We start from the raw sequence: 22,757 nt of genomic DNA, 5'->3' as shown, positions 1-22,757 counted from the left end.
TTTTACGTCCTCTCAGAGCATATCACTCTTGATATGTTCACCAACTCAGAAACTCCTTGAACCCTAACCTTTAGTGCCCTTCTGGAGGTTTCATTATATGGCCATGACTGATTAAATCAGTGTCCAAAGTTTGTTAACTTCAATTCCAGTCCCTCTACCCTCCCTGGAGGTCAGAGGGTAAGGCTGAAAGTTCTAATCCACTAATCATGGCTTGGTCTTTTTGGTGACCAGCCCCCTCCCTGAAGCCATCAGCCATTCATTAGCATACAAAAGGCACTGAGCACTGAAAAGACACTGAGCCTTTTAAGAATTGTGCTGGGAACTGGGTAAAAAGACCAAATATTTTATTTTTTATTATACCAACACACACACACACTCTTGAAGTAAAACTCAGATCAAGATACAGAATAATTTGGGAACTTGTTTCCCCAGTGTTAATAATTATTTCAGGCCTGCTTCTCTTCTGGCTCCAATATCAACAGTCCCAGCGGGCCTATTAAGTATTCCCCTGACAAAGCAAGACTGAGATTCTAGTGACATCTCAAAAACAAATTTATGAGAGGTTTTGATTTTATGCAACACCCTACCATACATACTAAATCTCCATTAGATCTTTGGTTGTCTATATTTGGTAGAACAAAGAGAATGGTGACAGAAATTTCTCAATCTGATTTTACGCTGCTAAGAAACAGTGTAGTCTACAGAAATATCAGAGCAGTGCAAAAGAATCCTTGTCAACCAAAGATTTCAAACTTATTTCTTTAAGGCAAATTGTTAACATAACGAGACATTTTTATGTTTCTTCCCCCACCCCCAAAGTTCTCTAGACTATTTTCTAAATTCCAAGATTTCAAACTATATCAGATTCTCCAACCATTGTCTCCATTGGTATCTAGAAGAAAATGGACTCCAAAAATGCCCTGAGGCATTCTTTCGCTCCAATAGGTCAAACCTAAAAGGAAAAAGATTTTCTAGTGAGACTTATCTGGTATTACTTCTTCCATAGACACCCCTCCCCACCCTGTGACTTAACATTAGGAAACAGGAAGGCATTTGAGGATCCTAGAATTAGGAGCAGCATTTCCACCAATCTTGATCCCTTTTGTTCTGTCTTACTATAAGAGCTGTTTTTCATTTTCTCCTCTGATTTATTCTCCACTTTTTTTTTAAGGGTCATGGGGATTTGCTGCTCTGTGACTTGAAATGACAAGGAGGTGTGAACTCAAAGAATACTTCTCCCCCAGTTATATTGCCCTCTGACTTCAAGTTGGGTTCAGCCAATGAAAGTTTGGCATAAGAGGACAGGAGGTCAGAGATGTCATGAGGGTTTCCTTCAATGGCTTAAGGTTTCATAGGCTCTGGTAACCCAGTTTCCATGTATTATTTAGTCTTAGTTGTAGTTTTTTTTTTTTTAATTTTTATTTATTTATGATAGTCACACAGAGAGAGAGAGAGGCAGAGACACAGGCAGAGAGAGAAGCAGGCTCCTTGCACGGGGAGCCCGACGTGGGACTCGATCCCTCTCCAGGATCCCGCCCTGGGCCAAAGGCCAAACCATTTCGCCACCCAGGGATCCCTAGTCTTAGTTGTAGTAATGGTGATACGGGAGAGCTTGGCTCTTGTCTCACGGAGTCAAAGAATGAATCTCGAGGACACGGGAGAGTGAGTAAAGGGATAGAAGTTTATTAAATAAAGATACAGAGAAAGCTCTCAGAAGTGAGAAGGGGTCCCGACAGGGTTGCCACTGAGGGTTTGTAGGGTTGGTCTTTTATTGAGAGCCTAATCAGGCAACCTAAATCCTTTTAACATTATCTATTGACATCATCATTGAGTAAAGACTATCAATAACATCTTCAATGGCTTACTTCTTCTTTGGGGTCTGGTTATTCTTTGTAGGTCAGGGATGACTGTCATAAAAAGACACCCTTCCCGCCCACACCTAGGGCAAGGTGGTCTAGCCTGTTTCCTGACACCTCAGCATTTTGGGGATTTTTGTAAGCCCTGCTTCTGTGGCCCTCTACCTAGCCCAGCCTAGCCCTGTTTGTCCCTAACTCGATGGCTTTCCATTGTTGCTATTTCCTTGACATCTCCACATCCCTTACTGGTTCCCTTAGTCCTTCCCTATTTAAATAAGACTAAATGTGCCTATTGTTTGCTGTTGGGATCTAAAGTCCTCTAGCCTATAGTTAATTCTTTTTCAAATTTCTTATATACCAACATAAGTAGAAACGTTAATGGATCGTGATACCAAGAGAAAATGTCATTGATTAAAAGTTCCTTAGTACATTCCTTTATATCATTGGCTTATTGTTCACCGCAGAATTATATGCAAAGGTTCACGGGTTGTGATATTCAATCTACATTATTCTCAAAATCCCCATCCTAGCCAAACTGTTCTCCTTCCCTGCAGCTTCTTCTTTAATTTATCTTACCTTACTGTGCTGCATCTTTCCCTTTATGTCTCTAATTAGTGAGGAAAGTGTGATTGACTTCCTGGGCTTGCTGAATTCCACCCCATGGGAAGCATAAACATAGACAAAACTGATTTCAATTAGTGAAACAACTTGGGACAAAATCTCTTAGATCTAACACACTCTTTCAACAACATCTATTATCTTTCTGATCCTGACAGTTACCTTTGAAAACTTATTTGCTAAAGAAAAAAAAAAGAAAAATTATTTTTCTGTGTTTCATTTACTGTTTGAATTTTTTTCTTCCCTCTCACATGTTCCATATGCTTGAATAAGATTTGAGTCTTTAGTATTGATAGAGTGATAGGGTTCAGGGCAAGCGTCCCCAGAATATGCTACTTTGGCATACTGATTATTTTGAATTAAAATTACTTAAGATATAGTGCAAGAATGTCACTCTGACCCACTCCTTTGTTCCCCTGAAAGCAGGAAATAAATTCACCAGTGAAGAGTACCTTTCCTGCACCTGTCAGGGAAAAGGCATCCTTATCACCAGAGATAGGAAATTCAGGGCCAAGAAGATTATATAAACAAACCTTGTTATCCTTCATTAATTTGCTTCCCAAAGCCCAAACTTATTTTGCCAATTCATCACAAATTGTTTAAAAGATATAAAAACTGTATCCTTTGGTCACTTCTGTAAGTCTCAGATTTCTATGAACTCCTTTATATACAAAATTAAAATTTATTTGGTGGTTGGTGGCTCAGTGGGTTAAGCATCTGCCTTTAGCTTAGGTCATGATCCTGGGGTCCTGGGATAAAGCTCCACATTGTGCTCCTATGCCTCTGCTGCTCTCCCTGCTTGTGTTCTCTCTCTCTCATTCACTCTCTCTCTCAACTAAATAAAATCTTTAAAAATATTTTTAAAAATTTAATTTTTTTCCTCCTGTTAATCTTATTGGTCAGTTTAAATATGAGGCCAGCCAAAAAACCTAGAAGAAAGGACAAGTTTTCCTTCCCTTCAGTATGATAACATCCAGCACAGGTTGACTACTTGTCCAATTAAATCAGCACAACTTGTGATAGTGCATTTGATTTTCATATTGGCAAAGATTGTCCCATCAATTGGCAATGCTCCTTATAGACTTTCCAAAAATTGAAGCAATCCAATTTTATGTTAAGATTCCAGATTACTCAGTGCAGAAAAACCTTTTTTCATAGACAATAGTCCCTGGAAAAATTGAGCTAGATATTTACTATAGGATTCATCATATAAATTCAAATATTAAAGCATAGTCCAAAGGCTCTGACTGAAACATGCATTTTTAGCTTTAGCTCACTTTCCCTTATCCAACCACTTCAAGGGCTCTCCTCTGTTTAGCACATCTGTCTCCACGGTATTTTTCTCCTTATGAGAGGTTATTCCTATTACCATATCTGTTTATCCTGGACAAATTCCTAGTCTTAGAAATCATCCCAGTGACAGTTTGGTGATATGATATAAGGTATCTAGCTTGTTTCTACAGTGAATGCTGATTTAAGCATGCCAGACAATCATACTAATGTCAAAATCCCAAAAGGTAACATTCAAATACACAACGTGATATATAAATTCTGAAAAGATATACAGGTATAGTTCCTACTCAGGAGGGAGGTAAAAAGCAATCTTAACATATGCATCACAATCACGCATGGAGCCAGAAGAGGGTACACGCTTTTCTTTTCTGGATTGTCATTCATACATAAATGGAAGCCTCAAGTCGATATACAGAAATATCTTCTCCTTTTGGACTGTATCTTCTTCTGGTGCAGAGTTCAAGTCCAGATAGACTTGAAACAGACTTCATTCTGGGAAGGCAGTAGTGGAAAATTACAATAGGTTTCAGAACATAATATTTAGGTCTTCACAAGGGAGAGCAAAGGACAAATACTCCTATTATATTAAAAATCCTTATACAGGGGAGCCTGGTAGCTCAGTTGTTTAAGCAGCTGCCTTTAGCTCAGGTTATGATTCCAGGGTCCTGAGATCAAACTGTGCATCAGGCTCCCTGTTCAGTGGGAAACCTGCTTATCCCTCTCCCTCTGCCCTTCCCCCCTGCTCACGCTGTCTCTCCTCCTCTCAGATAAATAAAGTCTCAAGAAAAAAAAAGTCCTTGTTCATTCAAAAAAACCAGAAAGACCAAAGGATATTAAGAACATAAATCTCTTGTTTATAAACAACATAAATCTCTTGTTTATAAACAACATAGAAATGAATATTATGTCATTTGTTTATAGATCAAATAACTAATTTTATTTAAATTTAATAAATGAAAATTCAGCTTATCTTTCAAATGAACTATCAATGATTTAATTTTCAATAGTGTACCAATTTAAATTTTAACACCAGTTTGGGGATTAAGGGGAATCTACATCTACATGAATTTATAGTCCCATTACCTATGAATATATCATCACGTTTAGCACAGTCTGCGTATGGAGCAAATCAGTATTCCCAGGGAAATGCTTCAACCAATGGGATATTGAAGCCACTGGGTAAATGCTCACAACTTCTGCAACTTCATGAGTTTCTGGAGATATTTTAGACAGTTTTGAGGAAATCCCAGTAGAATTGAGGTCTCTTGCCACCAGAACAGAATCGATATTAAACTCTTATCTTTTCCTCCCTTTTCTTAATCTCTTGGCCCTCTCACTTCTGCTTTCTGAGATAATCTTCCAGGTATACTACTTGCATCCAAACTATGTTTTAAGCTCTGCTTTGAGTAATGAAGTAGACATAGAAAACAGTTGCTTATAATGAAATTCTAGAAATATATTATTCAATGGGCAGAAAGCAAAAAAGAACTCAAACTAGTAAGTGGGATGATGATAACTCTTATCTTGAAATACTCTAATTATTAAGACTAATTTTACCTTGTGGCAGATTGGGATGATATATAAAGTAAGAGCACTGATAGTTTTTATAAGTATGGATACACATACATTACATGGATTTTGTGAAACTGGCAGGTTTTGCTAACCGCCTAGAAGCACTGAAGAAGAAGAAGAATGACCATCAGCTGAAGTTAGCCAACTATTAACTCAGAAAATGATGCTAAATCCGGATGCTAAAATCTGGCCAAGGATTTTTTTTTTAATATATTCATGAGAGACGCTGAGAGAGAGGCAGAGACATAGGCAGAGGAAGAAGCAAGCTCCTCACAGGGAGCCTGATGTGGGACTCAATCCTGGAACCCCGGGATCATACCCTGAGCTGAACGCAGAGGCTCCACCACTGAGCCACCCAGGCATCCCCTAGCCAAGGATTTCATCTTAAGAGTGACAAATGTACAAAAGGAACTGAAAGTACAACCTTAAATAGTCTTCTATGCTAAAATCAGGGCCCTAGGAAGAAAGAGGTAGAATTCTGAAACCAAAAAAAATGCCTATGTATGTGTGAATAATGAGAGTTCTGAGCCCCTATACTTATTCTTACCATTCTACCACAGGCAATCCCTCCTCCCTTGCTGGAGGACAATGGCCTGATCTTCTTGCCCAGAGACTGTTCAATGACTTCATCTAAGCCAAACACATTACAAGGTGACTTGCTCCTTAAGATTCAGACCTCATTGCCTCCAGAGTAATTAAGGGGAATGTCGTCAGCACAGACAAAAGGGGAAATACAGTCTCTATTCTGGGAGTATATAGTTTTCTCACAGATAGAATTATAGGAACTCAATAATATGTAGCTACAGAGCTGAAAAAAAAATGACTAGAAGTGAGTTTGTGGATGTTACACTAAAGAAGATGAAATATGAGGTGGATAGAAAAGAACAAACAATCCAATCATGAAATGGGCAAAAGACATGAACAGAGATCTCACAGAGGAAGACAGACATGGCCAACAAGCACATGAGAAAATGCTCTGCATCACTTGCCATCAGGGAAATACAAATCAAAACCACAATGAGATCCCACCTCACACCAGTGAGAATGGTGAAAATTAACAAGACAGGAAACCACAAATGTTGGAGAGGATGTGGAGAAGGGGGAACCCTCTTGCACTGTTGGTGGGAATGTGAACTGGTATAACCACTCTGGAAAACTGTGTGGAGCTTCCTCAAAGAGTTAAAAATAGAGCTACCCAACAACCCAGCAATTACACTATTGGGTATTTACCCCAAAGACACAGATGCAGTGAAACACCGGGACACCTGCACCTCAATGTTCATAGCAGCAATGTCCACAATAGCCAAACTGTGGAAGGAGCCTCAGGGTCCATCAAAAGATGAATGGATAAAGAAGCTGTGGTCTATATATACTATGGAATATTATTCAGCCATCAGAAAGGATGAATACCCACCATTTGCTTCAACATGGATGGAACTGGAGGGTATCATGCTAAATGAAGTAAGTCAATTGGAGAACAATCATTATATGGTTTTACTCATATGGGGAATATGAGAAATAGTGAAAGGGATTATAGAGGAAAGGAGGGAAAATGAGTGGGAAAAATTAGAGAGGGTGACAAAACATGAGAGACTCCTAACTCTGGGAAATGAACAAGGGGTAGTGGAAGGGGAGGCAGGCAAGGGGATGGGGTGACTGGATGATGGACACTGAGGGGGGCACTTGATGGGATGAACACTGGGTGTTATATGTTGGCAAATTGAACTTCAATAAAATATATATATATATATATATATATACACACACACACACACACACACACACACACACGCATACATACATATACATATATGAAGGTGGGTATAAAAGAGCTTTCCCAGGCACTGCTGGCTAGTTGGTAGAGCTTGTGATTCTTGATCTCAGGGTTGTGATTTCAAGCCCCACACTGGGCATATAAATTACTTAAAAATAAAATCTTAAAAAAAAATAGAGTTTTCCCCCATGATTCAATATTCACATGCTGCTGTGAAAGTCCTAGAAACTTGGACATAATAATGGTCTACAGAAAATCAGATAAGATAATTTGCCTTGGCAAAGAATTGAGCTCAAGTAAACAGGAATGTTAAAATAAATCTATTATATAAAATCTAAACACTTTGATGACTATGTTTATTGGGAGTAAGCGGTATCCAAAGATGCTTGCTTTGCTATGGCTATAACGAATTCACTTTGTTGAAAGGTACTGAGGGCTGCCTGGGTGGCTCAGTTGGTTAAGCAGCCAACTCTTAGTTTGAGCTCAGGTCATGATCTCCCAGTGGTAAGTCAAACCCCATGTTGGGCGCCCCATTCAGCAAAGAGTCTGCTTCCCCTCTGCCTTTCCTCCCACCTCTGCTCACATACACCCTCTCGATCAAAATAAATAGATCTTTTTAAAAAGAGAGAGAGAGAGAAAAGCATTGGGATCTTTGGTCTAAATGGTTGCTGTCATTTCTAGACTAGAGTTGACACTAGGAAATATTTTTATAGAACTGGACTCCATGTTGTTATTGGAGATTATAAGATTCATGGATTAGTAGACGTCAGGTCATAGTATGTAACTGTCAGAAGAAAGGTAAACTTATTAAAATATTTGGGAAGCAAAGATGAAGTTGCAACACAAGTGCCTAGAGCCATAGGAATTTGTGGCAATGAAAAATAGATTAGATTGATAGTGAGAACAAGTTAGGCAGCAAATAAGATGTTGTCCTTGAAGGACAACAGACAGAGACCAAGAACTGAGGAGTTAAACTTGAGGTGAGCTGCAATGATAGAAAAGTGGAATCTCTCATCCAGTCTCTAGATCTGGAATCATTCTGAGATCATAAACCTTTTACATGAAAAATATGCCAGTTCCCTTTGAGAAAGAAGACTAAAGTCCCAAATGGACATAAAGTTTTCCTTTCCCTAATGGAAGTAAAGCTATTTGACTCAGGTAAAGGAAAATATAAAATTGACAGAGTCCAAACTGATACTGTTACTAGAGTTACACCTACATGGTACATAAATTACAATGGAGGCTTTTGGAGTCCAGTCTTGATTCAAGTCTATTTCAAAGTGAGTCCAGTTAGTCCATGAACTTATCCTAGAATTATTTCAATAGTCCACAAAGTACATAATTGTGTTGTATATATTTATCAAAGGGGAGAGCATTTGATTGTCTCCTGACGTAGGGATTAAGAGACATTATGGCAGGAAGGGCCAAGTGGAAGCCCTTAAAATTGCCCCTGCATAATGCAAGATAGTCCATGGATTAGAGAATTTAGCAACACCCTCAGAAACTGAATCGACTCACAAGTGTGGTTCCTGTCATTTGCAGAAAGATTCTGGGGCTGCCATTGAAAATTTATGTAAAATTAAAAATCCCTAGAAAACTGACATAAGAAGAAAAATAAATCTGATTAATCTAACATCCATTGATTAAGAAATTATATACATTACAAAGCATTCAACAGGTCCATGTAGCTTCACAGTGAATTAATTATTCAAGAAAGGAATAATACCAATCTTACACAACTTTTGCAGGCTTGTTTTTATATGAAAATTATCAAGATTTATTCACATATTTTCATGATTTTAAATTTTAAATGTGTTTACATATAAAAATTTTGATATTTTTGCATATTGGATTTATATCTAATGATTGTACAGCATTCATTTACTAATTCCAATAGATTATCTATAGAATTTATAAATAGATTTTATAAATAGGCAATCTTGTTTTTGTTACTGGGTTTTATTTCTTCAAATTCTTAAACCTTTAATTTATTTTTCTTATTGTGCCAAGTAGGAACTATAGTAAGATGTCAAACAGATGTGGTAAAAATTGACATCCTCTCTACTATGTCAAGGAAAATATTTAAAATATTTTATTGTAAGAAAGAAATATCTATGGGTCTTTACTGATATTCAACAGATTAATAAAGTTCTGTTCCATGTCCAGTTAAGCTCTTTATTATTTTTTTTAAAGATGTATTTATTTATTCATGATAGACATAGAGAGAGACAGAGGCAGAGACGCAGGCAGAGGGAGAAGCAGGCTCCATGCAGGGAGCCCAACATGGGGACATGGGACTCAATCCCAGGATTCCAGGATTGCGCCCTGGGTCAAAGGCAGGCGCCAAACTGCTGAGCCACCCAGGGATCCCCAGTTAAGCTCTTTAAATGTTATGAATGGCACTGAACTTTCCCAAAGCTTCGCTGCATCTATTGAAATAGTTCTATAATATTCTATATATTGTTAATTTAGTGATTGATATTGATTTCATATGTTAAACTAACTTAATATTCTGTAATTCACTTAACTGTTACTATTAACATTTTCCTATATTGCTGGATTTGTATTTATGATTTATTTAGAACTTTTAGATTTAACTTTATGAGAGAGATTCCTCTGCAAGCTAATTTCTATGTACTATCCCTGTCAATTTTTTGTACCCAGGTTATGTTGGCCACCTAAAATAAATTGATCGATTTCCTCCACTTCTAGTCTTTTTTTCTTCTAGTCTTTTTTAATAGCTGTATAATCAGTAGTATTGTCCCCTTTATTTCTGATAAAATTGTAACTTCTTTTACTTATGATCAGCACAGTTTATTTCATAACTCCCTATGGATCTGTTTCAACTGTGCTTTATTTGGAGTTTGAGGTTTTGTGTGTTTTTTTTTTTAATCTCCTGGCATACATAGTAATTATTTGTTTGTTGGCATTGTATACAAAAATTATACAGATAATTCAAAGCTCAGTATAATGGAATTTTCCTCTAAAGATGATTCATTTTGTATCTGGATGTCAGGTAGGCTAAGGAAATACCACCTTCATCCAATTAGAAATTGAGCTAATTCAGATGTAGGCTTCAGATTTTGTTAATTCTTTTCTATTTCCATTTTGTTCCTACTCCTAGGCTGTAGCCTCTTAAGGGGAAAAAAAAATGATCAACATATGTCTTTCTTTTCAATGGTACCCAAATTTCAATTTTGGTTTCTGAAGTCCACTGAGCCAACAAGAAGTTCTACTTAGATTATCAATCATTCAGCTGCAGCTTTCTGCTAAGCTTTTCAATCTCACACATCAGCAAAGGCTTGAAAGGAGGTCTCACTTTTTATTCAGGATCATAGCACTTCAAATCCTGACTATCTTGGTAGCTTTCCAATACTTCAAATAGGTACATAGTTAGACAAATGATAGATAATAAAACTTTGAGCAGATTACATGCATACTCAATTTTCTGACCTTTCAACCTGAACTCATTTTAATATATCAGTTTAAAGTTGTACATTTTTCTTTGTGTATTAACTATATTAGCTGTACCTCACAAGTTTTGACCGTTTATATTTTCATCATCACTGGGTTCAGACGAATTAGCTTTTTAAATACATCTCATTGAGAATACCAACATAATAAAATAAAATAAAAATAAAATAATAAAATAAATAATAAATTAATAAAATAAAATAAAAAATAAAAATAAAATCTACCAGATATTATATCATAACCCTTAGTGTCCAATGCTTTTCATTCAATCTAATTTTTAAAAAGATTTATTTATTTATTCATGAAAGACACAGAGAGAGAGAGAGGCAGAGACACAGGCAGAGGGAGAAGCAGGCTCCATGCAGTGACCCCGATGTGGGACTCAATCCCCAGACTCCAGGATCATGCCCTGGGCTAAAGGCAGGTGCTAAACTGATGAGCCACCCAGGGATCCCCTTCATTCAATCTAATTTGTTCTGAGTGACCTTTGGGTCTTCTTTAATAAACATGGCTTATGAAGGTGATTTATAGCCTTTAAAATATTTCAATTTATTACTTATGAGCTTTCACTATATCTTCTATCTCACCTTCAAACTTAGCACATATCAAATATTATAATTATGTACAAGAATTCAAATATGTCTAATATTTTTCATCAAATTCTCAACAATAGTTCTTTTCAAACCTATAGCTGATAATATAATCTACCAAGTTCACTATTTTACTTGTAATAAAAAGGGTTAAACTTTCACTAAGAGAATATAGTATTTCATATTTAAGAAGAAAGATGTTATTTTCCATTATATGTAGCTAAGACTAAAAATTACATTTATTGTATTAATGTAATTTTAAAAACACATAAGGAGAAAGTGGTCACAGATACTTAGATATTTCTTAATTTAATATTTACAAATAAACATTTCCAAAGCTATAAAAATATTTTTTGACTTTCAAATAGAATTTATACTTAATTTTTAAATTTATTTTAAAAGCGTAGTATCATTCCTCTGATAATTTATATCTAACTTTTTCTTAGATTAGCCCACTGATATCAAAGTATTTGTTTCTATTCATGTTGTAGATTTAAAATTTTCAGAGAGATAAATACATATTCTCATTTTGTCATCTGGTGACCAGTATATCAAATGTGCTCTAATCTAGGCATAAAAGTCAAGTATATTGTCCTACCGTGGAAATTCTGTAATGCTTTCGTAAAATCAACTAGTCCATTAAGTTTACTTTCCATGACGTTGGCCTCATTGGTAAATTTTCTAACCTACATAATTTCATAATTTTAAAACTATCACTGTATTATAAAATCATACAGATATGTTTGATATAGCTAAACATATTTTGTGTGTTATATATATTAATCATAATAGGCTAAATGATAGTATGATAAAAAAAAAAAGCTCAAATTCTCAATCACTTACTAAAATGTAAAAAATTTCTTTTTTGCTCACATCACTGGGTAGCCATTGTTCTCTTTTTTTTTTTATCTTAACTCAGAGACCCTAGCACCCTGACCAGCTTCTAAAACAGCCAGTCCTCATGTCATAGGAAAAGAGAGTCATGCTGAACTACATGCTGGCTCTAAAAGCCTCTACTCAGAAGACCCATATCACCTTCATTCATCATTTTTGGCCAAAGCATCAATGGCTGAGTCTTACCTATGTGTGGTGAGAAAAAGGTTCCTCCTACCAGGAGTATCATAGTGTATTCAGGAAACCATAATGCAACCTTACAACAGGTAAGGTTAATCCCAATGTCCTTGAGATATTTTTAGTGAGTATCACTTAAAAATATCATATTTGCTTATAATATGGGCAAAAAATTATCTAATTATCTTTCTGTAAACTCAATGTATTAAGTTAGGAATTACATTGTTATTTTGTTAGCCTTAAAAAGAGTGTATGTTATATAAACTGTTGTGTTTGTAGTAGTTTTCAGAATTTTTCCATAATAAGTAAAAGAGATCAAAGACTCTTTTTGTGCAAAATAACCTCAAAATTACTGTTTCTAAGGTGTGGTGTGCCTAAACTTTCGTATTATTTAGATAGTGATTTAATAGATACATTTGAACACTGAGGTTGCTTGGGATTGTGATGGACATAAAGGGATAGTGGGATAAGAATTGTGGCTGCTCTAATTTCTGTGAAGCTAAGAATGACTCAATCTTTTTGTTGCATACTATTACTAGACTTTTTTGAATGATAAATATAAATGAATGGAAAAATATGTTTTCATTATAACCCCTAGGCTTTTTCCTCTCCCCATTAAAATTCAATTAGATGATTAGTAATGTACCCCACAACTCATGATGACATTTTCTTTCCTATTGCACTTGCATTCTAAAACAGAAATTCCTGAATTAAAAAAAAATGTGTTTCTTATAACTGAAACAGATATTTCTTCAGTATCCAAAAATGATAAGCCAGACCCAATATGGGAGGGAGGGGGAACAGAGTTACAGCATAAATGTAACTAACAAATGAGTAAAACATTCACCAGACACAGGTCCTATTAGATTTCTTCATCAAAACTCTTCAACACGTGTGTCCACACAAATTGAGTCTTAATTTCCAGTCCAAAAGAGGTAGAGCAGGAAGATTCTATCTACCCAGGCATCTGTGACCCAGATAAGTCAAAGATGGTGTTAGGCCGACACTGGGCTCAATTTCAATGATTCCATGAGTCAGGATTTTATTATTTCCACTCTTCTTTTGATTATCTTTTTCCATAGAAATCTCAAAGGCATCTATGTTTATGAGATGAGTATGGATTGGCTCCTGTTAATCAATGTAGCATTCCACCAGTATTTTATGCACACAGTACCCATCAGGGAAGAGAGTAATATTAAGAGAACTTTTCATGAGGGCAAGAGTTTTGCCTCAGAAACTATACTCATAATTAATAAATCTCAACAGGTGGGATATATATGTGTTTAAGTAACATTTCATTTTAGTGTAAGGAATCAATGTCTTATAAGGCTGACATGCTTTTAAGAACATAAAGTGCACTATATAGATTGGGAAAATGTTGTAAGCACCATAAAACTCATGTTGAAACAAATTCTAATAACTTTTATTCACTCATTATTTCTCATTAGTTATTTGCTCTTTTGGAATATTATTTCATTGTTCTCCATATAATTCTTCTACAGATTGTTTCAGAGCAAGGAAACCTAGAGGTACTAAGGACATAGTGAAATTAAAACCCCATCCAAAAGTAGTTAGCCAACAATGTCATGGAGAGAGTCCTGGATTATTTTAAGAAGTTGTATTTAGAACTCCTTTGGAACCCCTTTAAGCAACCTGACACTGAATTACTTTTTATTTATTCATTCTTCAAGACTTGCGGGTCTCATTTTAATACAGTACTTTCTGTGGTTAGAATAGGTAGCAGCACCAGAATTGTGTTTCAGGCCCTGTAATCTCTGAATATATGAAGAGTTTATCTGATCAAGATTCTCCAGCTATAAGTCTCAGTTTCATGATAGCTACCATTTCTTGTGCCCTCGCTATTTGTCAGGCTCTGTTATAAATGCTTAATCTTCAAAACAATCTAGGAGATTGCTACTCCTATTACTACTATTACTATAGTTGTTTCATAGGTAAGAAAACTGATGTGTACAAAGATTGCTAGCTAGTAAGTATTTAGCCAGAACTCACAATTGGGTAAATTTGTTCAGGACTGTTAACCACTACCATTTTTAATTATAGAAGATTCTGTACAAATAAAACATTCTATCTAAAATTTTCTGGGACATTCAAATAAAAATAATAAATATGAAAAGGTAAGTTTTATCATTTATTTCTTATTTCTGACAAAGCATGACTCATTTCTTTTAACCACCTCTTTATATTGCATAATCCCGGAAGGAAAAGTATGCATTACACTATACTAACACATTCAGAAATACAGTAAGTAGAATTATTTAACCATATTGTATTCAGAAGAGACTAAGCGCTTATGTGCCAAGAATTTCTCTTCATACAGCTTGGTTCATACTAGCTTTTGCAAACTGTATTACCCATTGAAAACATATCTGTGAATAGTATATAGTGAATAGAAAATATTTTTGCAGATGTTCAGTAGTATTCATAAGTTGCTGCAAACACCCGCAAACACCCACAAAATTTCCCCTGAGTCTTGGCTAATTTTCACTTCACAGATCTGTGAAATATTTTAAAATAAAAGAAACATGTAGGAACTCTTTGTCTGATTCCTTCCTTCTTGGCTCCTGGTATTTTATCTCTTACTCTGTTTTGCCATATTTTTCTGTGCGAGAAATAGGTGTATATTCAGTTTATTTAACATTTTCTTAGGAAAAAATTTCTGACACACAGAAAGTTAAAAGAATTTTAGAGGAAACATCTTTAAATTCATCCCTTATGTTTTGTCATTAACATTTTACTACATTTGTTTCATCACATGCCTTTTCATCTGTTATCCATTCATCAATCTTACTTTTTGATGCAAAGTAAATTGCAGATATCTGTAACTTGCCACCAAATGTTTCAGCATGCATATTAAATGTAATTCAATATTGTTTATAGTGTTTTTCACTTTATGTAAAATTTATATGACAATAAATTCAGAAATCTGTGTTGTACATTTGCCGAGTTTTGACAGTAGACACATTTGTATATTGCAAACTTCTATCAAGAGATTGTTACCATCACCACACATGCAAAGCTTTTTAAAAAGTAATTTTAACCTATATTCTTTTTTATCAACCTTCTATGGCCTGTAACTAATAAGTCTTGAAAAATATATGGTGCTTTTTTGAATACTATGACTAACCAAATTGAGAATTATCTTAAAAATCCTATTGTTTCTCACACAGAAAGCTATCCAAAGGAAAGCCTTAGGAAGCCTACGTTTATTTCTTGGACGCAGTTTCTGGAAAAGAAGAATCTAAATGTGGCCCAGTGATCTCAATGATCAGACGAAAAGAGAGATCAGAGGTGGGAAGGAAAAGATGACTAGGATTTGCGGGACAGGAAAGGGAGTCAGAGAGACAGCAAGAGTTCCAAAATTCTGCAGGGGAGTCCAATCAAGCCTTTGGCAGAGTACTAATTTGTACATACTTAAGAGAAAACTACCCAAGTTTGGGAAAAGAGCCACTGGAAAATAAGCTGAATAATTCTAGGAGTTCAAAAGAGTGAAGAACAACTTATTTTGTCACCAGTCAGGATAGAAAGATCTTGGGGCACCTGACTGGCTCAGTCAGTGGAGAATGCAACTCTTGATCCTAGGGTTATGAGTCTGAGCTCTTCAGAAGGTGTGAAATTTGCTTAAAAATAAAATCTGAAAAAAAAAAAAAAGAATAGAAATACCTTCCAATAAATGGGACATGAATAAGAGTTCTCTGAAGGATACCATCTTAATTGCTTGGGTAAATTAGCCTCCAACTACGGGTGTTTTAGGCTCATCTTAATGAAGCTAAGAGACAGGTTATAATAGGGTCAAATTGATTTCAAGTAACTTAACTGCCTTCCAGAAAAAAAATCTAAAATCATTTAAAGAAATAAATAAAATCTAGTACCCAACATCCCACATTAACAATGTTTAGCATGCAGTTAAAAATTACCATTCATGCACAGAAACATAACTCAGAGGGAAAAACTAAACCAACCAAAACAAAACCAGAAATGACAAAGAAGATAGAATTAGGGAAAAAAAGACCTTAGATAGCAAGTATAAATATGTTCTATAAATATATCATATTCTATGTTCAAGAAGATTGAATAAATTATGAACATATGATGAAAAATATTTAAAAGATCCATATGAAGCATATGGAGATGAAAAAACATGTGAAAAATATACTGAATGTAAAAAAAAAAAAAGAAGAAAAATATACTGAATGTAATTAATAGCAGATTAGATATTGCAGATGGAAAGAGCAGTGAACTTAAAGACATAGCCATAGTCAACTATTCAAAATGATGCTCAGAGAGGATAAAAAGATTGACTAGAATATAAACAGTATATCAGAGAACTGTGGGCCAGTATCAACGTAATGTTATTAACACTTAACTGAAGTTCTAGAACAAAATAACAGAAAAAATTAAGTAAATGAAGACCAAAAGTTTTCTAATATGAAGAAAAATTTAAACCTGCAGTTTCAAAAGGCACAACTAAATCCAAGGAGAATAAACTTATTGAAAACAACTCTAAGGCATGTCATAATCAAATCACTGAGAACCAATAATACAGACAATGCCTGCAAAGCTACCACAGAATAGACACATTATACAGAGAACAAAAATATGAATTACAGCCTTCTTGCTAGAAAAAAAAAATCACATCTTTAAATAATTGAAAGAATACATATCTTTCTATTCCTAGTGCTGGTTTTCTTGAATTCCTAAGAAAACTTTTTTTTTAAATTTTTATTTATTTATGATAGTTACACAGAAAGAGAGAGAGAGAGAGAGGCAGAGGGAGAAGCAGGCTCCATGCACCAGGAGCCCTATGTGGGATTCGATCCCGAGTCTCCAGGATTGCGCCCTGGGCCAAAGGCAGGCGCCAAACCGCTGCGTCACCCAGGGATCCCCCTAAGAAAACTTTTATTGAATGAAAGAATACAAGGATGAATAAATGAAAAAAATAATCAAAAGGAAAACACTATCAAATTAGATATCTATATTCAGCAAAAAGCAAAAATTAAGATTAAATACTTCTAGACAAAAAGTTGAGAGAACTCTTTACAATAGACTGTATTAAAAAGAGATGTTAAAGAAGTTTTTTAGATACATAGTATCAGATGGAATATAAAATACCACATAGAAATTTGGATTCATACAAAGGAATGAAGACTGCTAGAAAAAGCAAATATATGGGTACCTGTAAAAGACTTTTTCACATATGTTTAATCTCTGTAAATATTATGTATAGTTTAGGGTAAAATTAAGAATCAATTGTGTATTTGTTAACATACAAAGTGTAAAACGTCTGGAAACAATACAAAGGACAAGAAAGGATCAATGGAAGGGTACAGCTGTTTCTTACACCATATGTGAGGTAGTTTATTATTTGAAAGTAAACTGTGATAAGCTATGATGAAAACTGTAAACTTAAAACAACCAATAAGATACAGTAAAATAAAATAAAATGAAATAAGTAAATTGAAACAGGGAGTTATTACCATGAAGATAGTATTTAAAGTAAGGGGAACGGTTGAAAACACAAAAGAGAACCACGGGGCCCTCTTAACATTAAGAGTTTAGGAAATAAGGAGAAGCAGCTAATGGAGAAAGCAAGGGGAAAAAGTAGAGACAAAGGAAGGCAAGATTTTGCTCTATTGAACTCCTGAACTTGAGCATTTGATTGATGGTGGTAAAATAATTTCATGGATTCTCTCCCAAGAATGAAGGTCTATGTTTTTCTCAAAGGAGTTTTTTTTTTTTTTTTCCTGATGTTCTTAGAAAGGGATATGTTTATTAAATATATGTATTTCTATTATTTTAAATATATTTGATGTTTCTTATGCTTAAGTTAAAATTATTCTTAACACTTATAATTGTGTTTAGAGGTAAGTTTGTCCATATTTCTATCATCCTATCAGCTTCTATCATATGTACATAAATTTCAGTATCATCTCTCATGTAAAAAATAAGCATAGTTTCTATAAGTATCATATAAGAAATAATCATTTTAAACATATATCACTTCAATATCAGTTTGGATAATGTTTCAACAGATAACATCAAAGGAACTCAATTCTTTACAAACTACTGATTATAAATTAGTATATATTGTAAAGAAAACACTCAAGACTTCATTGTGAACATGCAGATCTTTATATACATAATGGCTGCTTTTCCATCCTCATTGTAAATTATACATAGTTTGATGAAAGGAAACTCCAAAATGTGTTTAAAAATATGCAGTTTATCCTTGATGAAAAGATAGTCATTCTAATTACCTCTAAAACTATTGTGAAATTTGAAATATTCAGATGTTAACAATAAATGCACATAATATGCCTTGTATCACTGTCTTTAAGTTTAATAAACGTGATAGCAGCTAATTATGATTTTGAACATAAGCTCACATATCAGAAATAAGTTTTAAAAAGTTATATAAATGAAAGATTCAATATTAGTTGACTATCTAACTCACATATTAACTATACTAAATTCCAAGAAGCATTTTTCTTTTTTTAAGAGAAGGAGCAGGGGAGGAACAGAGAGAGGGAGAGACTCCTAAGCAGACTCTATGCCCAGTGTGGAGCCCATCTCCGGGCTTGATCTCACAACCCTGACATCATGACCTGAGCTGAAATCATGAGTCAGATGCTTAACTGACTGGGCCATGCAGTTCCCCAAGAAGCATTTTTAAAGAAACTAAAGAAGTTCTATTATTTATGTGAAAATATAAATAGCCAAAATAATTTTTTTGAAGAAGAAAACTAGAGAACTTATATTAGCTGATTTTAATGTTTGCTAGGAAGCTATGTAAAAAAGAAAAATGTACTATTGGCCAAAAGACAGATAAGACATATGGAATAGGGACGCCTAGGTGGCTCAGTGGTTGAGTGTCTACCTTTGCCCGAGGGCATGGTCCTGGAATCCTGGGATCAAGTCCCACATCAGGCCCCCTGCATGGAGCCTGCTTCTCCCTCTGCATATGTCTCTGCCTCTCTCTCTCTCTCTCTCTCTCTCTCTGCCTCTCATGAATGAATAAATAAAATCTTAAAAAAAAAAAAAGACATATGGTACAGAATTTAGAGTTCAAAGCTATGAATGCACTGATATGATTAATTTTTAGCAAAGCATCAAAGCAATTCAAAATGAGGAAAGGAAAGTCCCTTACCTCACACTTTACAAAAAAAAAATTAAGTTGTGATGGATCAAACCTAATATGAAAGATGAAACCATAAAACTAGAAGGAAACACAGGAGAAGATCTTTAAGTCTGGACTAGGCAAATATTTCCTAAGGTAAGCCCCAGTTGTAAAAGAAAAAAATCATAAATTAGACTTCATCAGTATTAAAACATCTGTTCTGCAAAAGGTTCCATTTAAGAAAATTAAGAGTAGATAAATTGCTAAAAGAGTAGATATTAAAAGTTCTTAATACACACAAAAAAGGTAACTATGTGAGGTGATGGATGTGTTAACTAACCTTATCGTGGTAATCATTTTTGTGATACATATCAAATCATTGCACTATACACCTTAAACTTACACAATGCTGTATGTCAATTATGTCTCCATAAAGCTGGATAAATGGCATTATAAAGGAAAAAAAGACACGATAAAATTCATAGACAATATATCAGGAGAAAGAAACCACATAAAAAGAGCACATTCTTTGTAACTCCATTTATATAAAGTGGTAGAATAAGTAAAGATGTTCTAGGGGGAGAAATAATTAGAAAGCAGCAGAGAGGGAACAGACTGGGAAAGGAGATGAAGAAAACTTTCAGGGTGAGGAAAAGTTCTTGGTCTTGAGAGATTTGTGTGCCACATTGCATTGGATATACATATCAGCCTAAAAACTACAAAAAAAAAAAAAAAAAAAAAAAAAAGGAAGCCTGGGCAGCTCAGTTGGTTAAGTGTCTGACTTCAGCTCAGGTGACGATTTCATGGGTCCTGGGATGGATCCCACATCAAGCCCCATTTTGAGCCCCACCTTGGGCTCCTGTTCAGCCTGAAGCTTACTTGTCTCTCTTCCTATATCCCTTACCTCTTATCCCCACTTGTGCTTTTAATAAAAAATATTTTTAAAAAAACTATAAAAATAATAATCAAGTGGGTAGAAGATGATATAAGTTAAACAAGAATGGTAGAACATTGATAGTTGTTGAAATTGGGTAGATACATAGGGCTTTCTTACACTATTCGGTTTTTATATTTAAAATTTCCATAGGCATTTCCTTATTCTATTGTCTTCTTTGTATTTATATCTTTCAAAGAAAGGCCTTAGTTTCCTTGAAGTTACAAATCAAATTTGTCAAAATTTGAGGAAGAAGCTGAGTTTTTATGCATCCAAACTCCATTTAGAACATTTTATTTTGTACATAACATTTTCACTGCAATTAAATAGCTAAGATCGTAATTCACATTTGTAAATCACGAATGCTGTTTGTTAAGAATTTTTGACACATTCACAAAACCATGAAAGAGCTCAAGTTTTTTGAGTGACTTGAATTTTTTTAAATTTTTTTAATAAATTAATTTTTTATTGGTGTTCAATTTACCAACATACAGAATAACACCCAGTGCTCATCCCGTCAAGTGTCCTCCTCAGTGCCCATCACCCATTCACCCCCACCCCACGCCCTCCTCCCCTTCCACCACCCCTAGTTCATTGAATTTTTAATCCTAACTAGTAACCTTGGATAAAGCCACTTCATGACTCTGAATATCGGTTTGGTTTCTCTATTTGTAAAATTGAGGTGGGACTATCATCAATGATCTTGTTTAATCTTCCAAATGACTTTGCATAGAAAGCAAGTGAAATGAATTTTCAATGTGGTGGGAACATTATAAATATTTAATAAATGTTAGTTTTTTAAAAATTACCAGTGTTTCCATCATTAACTTATTTTCATTTTAACAATATAAATCATGCCCAAGTATACTACAGCATTATACTTTGAGATAGGAAGCTCTTGATATTTCAGAGGCAGAAGGTACCATAATTTTTATAAGTTATATATTCTGTTTTTCCGAGTGGTAGGAAGAAAATTTCTATGATTTACATGTCCAATGCCTAGACAGAAAACATATAATCTTACACTGGCTAGAATAAGAAATGTACTGTCTATAAAAAATGCAGTCTATTGGAATGCTAATAGAAAAGTTTATATTTATAAACTTATTATTTATAAATAGTTTATATAAGATATACACCTTTCAGATAATTTTATTATTCATGCATAGGTTTTAAAAATATTTACCACACTTAAAATTATAATTTATATTTATAATTATATTTTAATTTATAATAATTTCAAAAGTCCCTTAAATGGCATTAAATGTTTCCTTAAGGTGTGACAAATTTTGCAAAATATAAATCAGATCATGTTGATTGTCTAGGCTTTTAATAATCCATATAAATGATATATTTTTAGTGTTTAATCTTACTCAGAATCAACTATTTTCAAGTTTCTTTAACCATGATTAGTTCTTGTGATAAGCAAATGCTGCACTGTCTATAACATTCACTGAAATAACTTGATATACTTTTTTCTTATTCTTCTACTAATAGTAAACCCATAAATCATGACCAACATATTATTTGGCATTTCATTGTTTAATTTTCCAACATTTTATTTTTTTATTTTTGTCTTCATCACTATTTCTGATCATTATCTTTTTAAGGATTTTTTTTCAGAAGAAATTCACACCTTATGATTTTGACAGTTGTAGCAAAATCAATAAATAATAGCAGAAATCTTCAGAAATGGCCCTCAATGGTCTCTGCCAAGGGTAATTAATGTCTTACATAATCTCCGTCTTTTAAGTGTGTCCTAGACCTAGTGATTCTCTTCTGAGGAAAACAATATGGCAAAAGTGATGGGATGCCACTTTGGGATAGGGCTACAAAATAACTAGGACATCTATCTTGCTTGTTCACTTTGTATCAGTATAGCCCTGTCTTGGAATTCAATCAATGGACAAAGTTGCTATACTGTAAATGGTTCTATGAAGATGTTCACACAGATGTCTCAGGCCAATAGCTAGTATTATACTTTGAGTATTATAAGGACTGTCTTATCTGATCTTATCTGATCTGAGGACTGTCAATAGTCACATGAATGATACAGTTCCTGCAGAGACCTTAATTGCAGCTTCATGAAAGACACTATGACAGAGACAGACAGCTAAGTCATGCTTTTCCCTTACCCACAGATTTCTTTAGATAATAAAGTTTGATGTTTTACTCTGCTAAGTTTTAGGGTAATTTGTTCTGAGGCAATAGATAACTAATACAGAGGCTTAGAAAGTTGTGTTGATATGCAATGGTGGCAAATCAACTAGGTTTCAAATATTAGCTAGTCATCAACCTCTAACATTAGCCCTTAGTATCTCTCACTCAAAAAGTTAGGTGTGGAAAAAAAAAAAAGTAAGTTTGAGTGAATTTACAAATTATCTCAGTTATTAACCTTCAGCAAACATAAGAAAAAAATTTAAACTATTAACATATTTAT

General features: G+C 34.4%; 2 long non-coding RNA genes across 3 annotated transcripts in view; both read right to left on the bottom strand.

Annotated features, from left to right (window-relative positions):
• LOC112933635 (uncharacterized) overlaps positions 1-22,757 on the bottom strand; it is a 386,127-nt gene that overhangs the window by 70,824 nt on the left and 292,546 nt on the right. The gene's annotated exons all lie outside the window — the stretch shown is intronic.
• On the bottom strand, positions 1,663-14,721 carry LOC140598498 (uncharacterized). Its single transcript, XR_012000933.1, has 2 exons — positions 13,096-14,721; positions 1,663-4,259 (listed from the first exon to the last, which is right to left on the bottom strand). It is a non-coding gene; the product is annotated as an uncharacterized lncRNA (long non-coding RNA).

This window comes from Vulpes vulpes, chromosome 4, assembly GCF_048418805.1.
Source record: "Vulpes vulpes isolate BD-2025 chromosome 4, VulVul3, whole genome shotgun sequence".
Lineage (NCBI taxonomy): Eukaryota > Metazoa > Chordata > Mammalia > Carnivora > Canidae > Vulpes > Vulpes vulpes.
The sequence above is the reverse complement of the archived record's forward strand: the minus strand, read 5'-3'. Positions and strand labels throughout refer to the sequence as shown.